Consider the following 11033-nt stretch of genomic DNA (forward strand, 5'->3'; position numbering starts at 1 on the left):
TCATCTCTCGACTCCTACCCATTAGTCGCCGCTTACGACAGGCAGGGCCTTCTTGGCACGGACGTGATCTTATCACTGCGAGCCGACCGGACACACACACACACACACAAACACACTCGCACACGCACACACACGCACACACGCACACACAGACACACAAATACACTCTTGACCTCTCGACTCCTACCCATTAGTCGCCTCTTACGACAGGCATGGCATTCTTGCCTCGGCCGTATTCTAATCTCTGCGAGCCGAATGGACACACACATACATACGCATACACACACTCACACACGCACAAACACACACACACACACCCACACACGCACACACACATACACTATTCACCTCTCGACTCCTACCTATTAGTCGCCCCTTACAAGAGAAAGGGCCTTCTTGTCACGGCCGTGTTCTTATCTCTGCAAGCCGACTGGACACACACACACACACAAACACACTCGCACACGCACACACACGCACACACGCACACACACATACACTCTTCATCTCTCGACTCCTACCTATTAGTCGCCCCTTACAAGAGGCAGGGCCTTCTTGTCACGGCCGTGTTCTTATCTCTGCGAGCTGACCGGACACACACACACTCACACACGCACACACTCTCACACGCAGACAAACACACGCACACACGCACACGCACACGCACACACTCTCCACCTCTCGACTCCTACCTATTAGTCGCCTTTTACGACAGGCAGGGCCTTCTTGCCTCGGCCGTGTTCTTATCTCTGCAAGCCGAACGGACACACACACATATACTCACACATGCACACACACACGCACACACGCACACACACATACACTCTTCACCTCTCGACTCCTACCTATTAGTCGCCTCTTACGATAGGCAGGGCCTTCTTGCCTCGGTCGTGTTCTTATTTCTGCAAACCGAACTAACACACACACATACTCACACAAGCACGCACACACGCACACACATACACACACACATACACTCTTCACCTGTCGACTCCTACCCATTAGTCGCCTCTTACGACGGTAAGGAACTTCTTGCCACGGCCGAGTTCTTATCTCTGTGAGCCAAACGGACACACACACTGACACACACACGCACGCACACACACACACAAATACACTCTTCACCTCTCGACTCCTACCCATTAGTCGCCTCTTACGAATGGCAGGGCCTTCTTGCCACGGCCGTGTTCTTATCTCTGCAAGCCGAACGGACACACACACATACTCACACACGCACACACACACACACACAGGCACACAGGCACACACACACACATACACTCTTCACCTCTCGACTCCTACCTATTAGTAGCCTCTTACGATAGGCAGGGCCTTCTTGCCTCGATCGTGTTCTTATTTCTGCAAGCCGAACTAACACACACACATAATCACACACGTAAACACACACGCACACACGCACACATACACATACACTCTTCACCTCTCGACTCCTACCTATTGGTCGCCTCTTACGATAGGCAGGACCTTCTTGCCTCGGTCGTGTTCTTATTTCTGCAAGCCGAACTAACACACACACATACTCACACACGCACACACACACGCACACACATACACACACATATACACTCTTCACCTGTCGACTCCTACCCATTAGTAGCCTCTTACGACAGGCAGGAACTTCTTGCCACGGCCGAGTTCTTATCTCTGTGAGCCGAACGGACACACACACTGACACACACACGCACGCACACACACACACACACCCAAATACACTCTTCACCTCTCGACTCCTACCCATTAGTCGCCTCTTACGAAAGGCAGGGCCTTCTTGCCACGGCCGTGTTCTTATTTCTGCAAGCCGAACGGACACACACACATACTCACACACGCACACACACACGCACACGCACACATACACTCTTCACCTCTCGACTCCTACCTATTAGTCGCCTCTTACAATAGGCAGGGCCTTCGTGCCTCGGTCGTGTTCTTATTTCTGCAAGCCGAACTAACACACACACTTCACCTCTCGACTCCTACCCATTAGTCGCCTCTTACGACAGGCAGGGCCTTCTTGCCACGTCCGTGTTCTTATCTCTGCGAGCCGACCGCACACACACACACACTCACACACACACATACACACATACTTACACGCACACAGGCACACACGCACACACGCACACGCAAACGCACAAGCACTCGCACACGCACACACTCTCCACCTCTCGACTCCTATCCATTAGTCGCCCATTAAGACAGGCAGGGCCTTCTTGCCACGGACGCATTCTTATCTCTGCAGGCCGAACGGACACACACACACTCACACCCACACACATACACTCTTAACCTCTCGACTCCTACCCATTAGTCGCCTCTTACGACATTTAGGGACTTCTTGCCACGGACGTATTCTTATCTCTGCGAGCCGAACGGACATACACACACACTCACACACACACGCACGCTCACACGCAGACACACACTCGCACACACGCACACGCACAAGCACACGCACACACTCTCCACCTCTCGACTCCTACCTATTAGTCGCCTCTTACGACAGGCAGGGCCTTTTTGCCTCGGCTGTGTTCTTATCTCTGCAAGCCGAACGGACACACACACATACTCACACACGCATACACACGCACACACGCACACACACATACACTCTTCACCTTTCGACTCCTACCTATTAGTCGCCTCTTACAACAGGCAGGGCCTTCTTGCCACAGCCATGTTCTTATCTCTGCGAGCCGAACGGACATACACACACACTCACACAGACACGCACGCTCACACGCAGACACACACACGCACACACGCACACGCACACGCAAACACTCTCCACCTCTCGACTCCTACCTATCAGTCGCCTCTTACGACAGGCAGGGCCTTCTTGCCTCGGCCGTGTTCTTATCTCTGCAAGCCGAACGGACACACACACATACTTACACAAGCACACACACACGCACACACGCACACACACATACACTCTTCACCTCTCGACTCCTACCTATTAGTCGCCCTTACGATAGGCAGGGCCTTGTTGCCTCGGTCGTGTTCTTATTTCTGCAAGCCGAACTAACACACACACATACTCACACACGCACACACACACGCACACACACACATACACTCTTCACCTCCCGACTCCTACTTATTAGTCGCCCCTTACAAGATGCAGATCCTTCTTGCCTCGGCCGTATTCTTATCTCTGCAAGCCAAACGGACACACACACATACACACACACTCACACACGCACACACACGCACACAGGCACACACACAAACACATACACTCTTCACCTCTCGACTCCTACCCATTAGTCGCCTCTTACGACAGGCAGGGCCTTCTTGCCACGGCCGTGTTCTTATCTCTGCAAGCCGAACAGACACACACACATACTCACACACGCGCACACACACGCACACACGCACACACACATACACTCTTCACCTCTCGACTCCTACCTATTAGTCGCCCCTTACAACAGGCAGGGCCTTCTTGCTACAGACATGTTCTTATCTCTGCGAGCCGAACGGACACACACACACTCACACACACACACATACACTCTTAACCTCTCGACTCCTACCGATTAGTCGCCTCTTACGACATTAAGGGACTTCTTGCCACGGACGTATTCTTATCTCTGTGAGCCGAACGGACATACACACACACCCACACACACACGCACGCTCACACGCAGATACACACACGCACACACGCACACGCACACGCACACGCACACGCACACACTCTCCACCTCTCGACTCCTACCTATTAGTCGCCTCTTACGACAGGCAGGAACTTCTTGCCACGGCCGAGTTCTTATCTCTGTGAGCCGAACGGACACACACATACACACACACACTCACAAACACACACACGCACACACGCACGCACACACGCACACGCACACGCACACACGCACGCACATACGCACACACACATACATTCTTCACCTCTCGACTCCTATCTAATAGTCGCCTCTTACGGCAGGTAGGGCCTTCTTGCCTCGGCCGTATTCTTCTCTCTGCGACCCGAACGGACACACACATACATACACACACACACTTACACACATACACACACACACTCACAAACACACACACGCACACACGCACGCACACACGCACACGCACACGCACACACGCACACGCACACGCACAGGCACACACTCTCCACCTCTCGACTCCTACCTATTAGTCGTCTCTTAGGACAGGCAGGGCCTTCTTGCCTCGGCCGTGTTCTTATCTCTGCAACCGAACGGACACACACACATACTCACACACGCACACACACACGCACACACATACACTCTTAACCTCTCGACTCCTTCCCATTAGCCGCCTCTTACGACATTCAGGGACTTCTTGCCACGGACGTATTCTTATCTCTGCGAGCCGAACGGACATACACACACACTCACACACACACACGCACGCTCATACGCAGACACACACACGATCACACGCACACGTACACGCACACACATACACTCTTCACCTCTTCGCCTTATTCTTCTCTTACTTCAGGCAGGGCCTTCTTGCCTCGGCCGTATTCTTATCTCTGCAAGCCAAACGGACACACACACATATACACACACACTCACACGCACAAACACACGCGCACACACACACACACATACACTCTTCACCTCTCGACTCCTATTCATTAGTCGCCTCTTACGACAGGCAGGAACTTCTTGCCACGGCCGTGTTCTTATCTCTGCAAGCCGAACGGACACACACACACTCACACACACACACGCACACACTCACACACACACGCACACACACACACACACAAACACACTCTTCACCTCTCGACTCCTACCCATTAGTCGCCTCTTACGACAGGCATGGACTTATTGCCTCGGCCGTATTCTAATCTCTGCGAGCTGAACGGACACACACACATACTCACACACGCACACACACACGCTCACACGCACACACACATACACTCTTCACCTCTCGACTCCTACCCATTAGTCGCATCTTACGACAGGCAGGAACTTATTGCCACGGCCGAGTTCTTATCTCTGTGAGCCGAACGGACACACACATACATACACACACACACTTACACACGCACACACAAAGGAACAAACACACACACACATACACTCTTTATCTCTCGACTCCTACCAATTAGTCGCTCCTTACAGCAAGCATGGCCTTCTTGCCACGGCCGTATTCTTATCTATGCAAGCCGAACGGACACACACACCCATACACACACACACTTACACACGCACAAACACATACACACGTACACACAAACGAACACACGCACACACACACGTACACTCTTCATCTCTTGATTCCTACCCATTAGTCGCTCCTTACAGCAAGCATGGCCTTCTTGCCTCGGCCGTATTCTTATCTCTGCAAGCCAAACAGACACACACACATACACACACACACTTTCACACGCACACACACGCACACACACACAAACACACACATACACTCTTCACCTCTCGACTCCTACCCATTAGTCGCCTCTTACGACAGGCAGGGCCTTCTTGCCACGGCCGTGTTCTCATCTCTGTGAGCCGACCGGACACACACACACTGACACACACACAAACACGCACACACTCACACACGCACGCACACACGCACAGACATACATACACTCTTCACCTCTCGACTCCTACCCATTATTCTTCTCTTACGGCAGGCAGGGCCTTCTTGCCTCGGCCGTATTCTTATCTCCGCAAGCCAAACGGACACACACACATATACACACACACTCACACACGTACAAACACACGCACACACACACACACATACAGTCTTCACCTCTCGACTCTTATTCATTAGTCGCCACTTACGACAGGCATGGACTTATTGCCTCGGCCGTATTCTAATCTCTGCGAGCCGAACGGACACACACATACATACACACACACACTCACACACATACACACACACATACTCACAAACACACACACGCACACACGCACGCACACACGCACACGCACACGCACACACGCACGCACACACGCACACACACATACATTCTTCACCTCTCGACTCCTATCTATTAGTCGCCTCTTACGACAGGCAGGGCCTTCTTGCCTCGGCCGTGTTCTTATCTCTGCAAGCCGAACGGACACACACACACACACGCACACACATACACACAAACACACGCACACAGGCACACACACACACATACACTCTTCACCTCTCGACTCCTACCCATTAGTCGCCTCTTACGACATTCAGGGACTTCTTGCCACGGCCGAGTTCTTATCTCTGCGAGCCGAACGGGCACTCATACTTACATACACACGCACGAACACACGCACACACACACGCACACACACACAAATACACTCTTCACCTCTCGACTCCTACCCATTAGACGCCTCTTACGACAGGCATGTCCTTCTTGCCTCGGCCGTATTCTTATCTCTGCGAGCAGAACGGACACACACATACATACACACACACACACTTACACACGCACACACAAACGAACACACACACACATACACTCTTCATCCCTCGACTCCTACCAGTTAGTCGCTCCTTACAGCAAGCATGGCCTTCTTGCCACGGCCGTATTCTTATCTCTGTAAGCCGAACGGACACACAGATCCATACACACACACTCACACACGCACACACGCACATACACACACACACACACACACACACACATACACTCTTCACCTCTCGACTCCTACCCATTAGTCGCCTCTTACGACAGGTAGGGCTTTCTTGCCTCGGCCGTGTTCTTATCTCTGCAAGCCAAACGGACACACACACATACTCACACACGGACACACACACGCGCACACACATACACTCTTCACCTCTTGACTCCTACCTTGTGATGTCCTCTCGTGGGAGTCACTATCCGGGTAGCTTTTAGACAGTCAGAGACAGAGTTCAAAATAAAAATAAAACTTTATTGTCTTCCTTAAATTAAATTGACAAAAATCTTATGTACATATTTACAATTTGGTTTAGTCTTCTCAGTACCTGGCCTATTTATTCAAATTAAGCTTGACCTTGTCATATGGAACTAGTCTTATCGGCAAGCGAGTGTGTATCTGAAATTTTACGGTAACGTAGTATCGATTTAATAACAGCGGACGATAGGTACAAAGGAAGGAAAGGAACTCAACACGTCCCTTAAGTGATTCAGGTTAATAGGACAGTCCTCGACAGTCTCAACACGACTGCTTCAGAGTACAGGTAGTGAAAAGCTCAACACGCTTTTCGGATAGCGGCGGTATGGGAGACGGAACAACTTGTGAACTCAACACGTCCACAAGCCGGGGTAGGGAAGAAGAGAACCTTCAGTCAACACCTGTCGATTCTGTCTCTATGAGGAAATGTTGCCGTTTATATAGCGGAACTTTGCCCTTTCTACTCTCGATACACTCCTACTTCATGGGTTGGTTCGCGCGCACGCTGGTTTAACGGTGATGGCTTTGACTCATCGTTACAACCTATTAGTCGCCCCTTACAAAAGGCAAGGCCTTCTTGCCTTGGCCATATTCTTATCTCTGCAAGCCAAACAAACACACACATACACACACACTCACACACGCACACACACGCACACACGCACACACGCACACACACACATATACACTCTTCACCACTCGACTCCTACCCATTAGTCGCCTCTTACGACAGGCAGGGCCTTCTTGCCACGGCCGTGTTATTATCTCTGCGAGCCGACTGGACACACACACACTCACACACACAAATACACACACACTCACACACGCACACACACACGCACACATTCACACACACACACATACACTCTTCACCTCTCGACTCCTACCCATTAGTCGCCTCTTACGACAGGCAGGGCCTTCTTGCCACGGCCGTGTTCTTATCTCTGCGAGCCGAACGGACACACACACACACACTCACACACGCACACACACGCACACACGCACACACACACATACACTCTTCATCTCTCGACTCCTACCCATTAGTCGCCGCTTACGACAGGCAGGGCCTTCTTGGCACGGACGTGATCTTATCACTGCGAGCCGACCGGACACACACACACACACACACAAACACACTCGCACACGCACACACACGCACACACGCACACACAGACACACAAATACACTCTTGACCTCTCGACTCCTACCCATTAGTCGCCTCTTACGACAGGCATGGCATTCTTGCCTCGGCCGTATTCTAATCTCTGCGAGCCGAATGGACACACACATACATACACATACACACACTCACACACGCACAAACACACACACACACACCCACACACGCACACACACATACACTATTCACCTCTCGACTCCTACCTATTAGTCGCCCCTTACAAGAGAAAGGGCCTTCTTGTCACGGCCGTGTTCTTATCTCTGCAAGCCGACTGGACACACACACACACAAACACACTTGCACACGCACACACACGCACACACGCACACACACATACACTCTTCATCTCTCGACTCCTACCTATTAGTCGCCCCTTACAAGAGGCAGGGCCTTCTTGTCACGGCCGTGTTCTTATCTCTGCGAGCTGACCGGACACACACACACTCACACACGCACACACTCTCACACGCAGACAAACACACGCACACACGCACACGCACACGCACACACTCTCCACCTCTCGACTCCTACCTATTAGTCGCCTTTTACGACAGGCAGGGCCTTCTTGCCTCGGCCGTGTTCTTATCTCTGCAAGCCGAACGGACACACACACATATACTCACACATGCACACACACACGCACACACGCACACACACATACACTCTTCACCTCTCGACTCCTACCTATTAGTCGCCTCTTACGATAGGCAGGGCCTTCTTGCCTCGGTCGTGTTCTTATTTCTGCAAACCGAACTAACACACACACATACTCACACACGCACGCACACACGCACACACATACACACACACATACACTCTTCACCTGTCGACTCCTACCCATTAGTCGCCTCTTACGACGGTAAGGAACTTCTTGCCACGGCCGAGTTCTTATCTCTGTGAGCCAAACGGACACACACACTGACACACACACGCACGCACACACACACACAAATACACTCTTCACCTCTCGACTCCTACCCATTAGTCGCCTCTTACGAATGGCAGGGCCTTCTTGCCACGGCCGTGTTCTTATCTCTGCAAGCCGAACGGACACACACACATACTCACACACGCACACACACACACACACAGGCACACAGGCACACACACACACATACACTCTTCACCTCTCGACTCCTACCTATTAGTAGCCTCTTACGATAGGCAGGGCCTTCTTGCCTCGATCGTGTTCTTATTTCTGCAAGCCGAACTAACACACACACATAATCACACACGTAAACACACACGCACACACGCACACATACACATACACTCTTCACCTCTCGACTCCTACCTATTAGTCGCCTCTTACGATAGGCAGGACCTTCTTGCCTCGGTCGTGTTCTTATTTCTGCAAGCCGAACTAACACACACACATACTCACACACGCACACACACACGCACACACATACACACACATATACACTCTTCACCTGTCGACTCCTACCCATTAGTAGCCTCTTACGACAGGCAGGAACTTCTTGCCACGGCCGAGTTCTTATCTCTGTGAGCCGAACGGACACACACACTGACACACACACGCACGCACACACACACACACACCCAAATACACTCTTCACCTCTCGACTCCTACCCATTAGTCGCCTCTTACGAAAGGCAGGGCCTTCTTGCCACGGCCGTGTTCTTATTTCTGCAAGCCGAACGGACACACACACATACTCACACACGCACACACACACGCACACGCACACATACACTCTTCACCTCTCGACTCCTACCTATTAGTCGCCTCTTACAATAGGCAGGGCCTTCGTGCCTCGGTCGTGTTCTTATTTCTGCAAGCCGAACTAACACACACACTTCACCTCTCGACTCCTACCCATTAGTCGCCTCTTACGACAGGCAGGGCCTTCTTGCCACGTCCGTGTTCTTATCTCTGCGAGCCGACCGCACACACACACACACTCACACACACACATACACACATACTTACACGCACACAGGCACACACGCACACACGCACACGCAAACGCACAAGCACTCGCACACGCACACACTCTCCACCTCTCGACTCCTATCCATTAGTCGCCCATTAAGACAGGCAGGGCCTTCTTGCCACGGACGCATTCTTATCTCTGCAGGCCGAACGGACACACACACACTCACACCCACACACATACACTCTTAACCTCTCGACTCCTACCCATTAGTCGCCTCTTACGACATTTAGGGACTTCTTGCCACGGACGTATTCTTATCTCTGCGAGCCGAACGGACATACACACACACTCACACACACACGCACGCTCACACGCAGACACACACTCGCACACACGCACACGCACAAGCACACGCACACACTCTCCACCTCTCGACTCCTACCTATTAGTCGCCTCTTACGACAGGCAGGGCCTTTTTGCCTCGGCTGTGTTCTTATCTCTGCAAGCCAAACGGACACACACACATACTCACACACGCATACACACGCACACACGCACACACACATACACTCTTCACCTTTCGACTCCTACCTATTAGTCGCCTCTTACAACAGGCAGGGCCTTCTTGCCACAGCCATGTTCTTATCTCTGCGAGCCGAACGGACATACACACACACTCACACAGACACGCACGCTCACACGCAGACACACACACGCACACACGCACACGCACACGCAAACACTCTCCACCTCTCGACTCCTACCTATCAGTCGCCTCTTACGACAGGCAGGGCCTTCTTGCCTCGGCCGTGTTCTTATCTCTGCAAGCCGAACGGACACACACACATACTTACACAAGCACACACACACGCACACACGCACACACACATACACTCTTCACCTCTCGACTCCTACCTATTAGTCGCCCTTACGATAGGCAGGGCCTTGTTGCCTCGGTCGTGTTCTTATTTCTGCAAGCCGAACTAACACACACACATACTCACACACGCACACACACACGCACACACGCACACACACACATACACTCTT

The sequence above is a fragment of the Diabrotica undecimpunctata genome, unplaced genomic scaffold, assembly GCF_040954645.1.
Source record: "Diabrotica undecimpunctata isolate CICGRU unplaced genomic scaffold, icDiaUnde3 ctg00000606.1, whole genome shotgun sequence".
Lineage (NCBI taxonomy): Eukaryota > Metazoa > Arthropoda > Insecta > Coleoptera > Chrysomelidae > Diabrotica > Diabrotica undecimpunctata.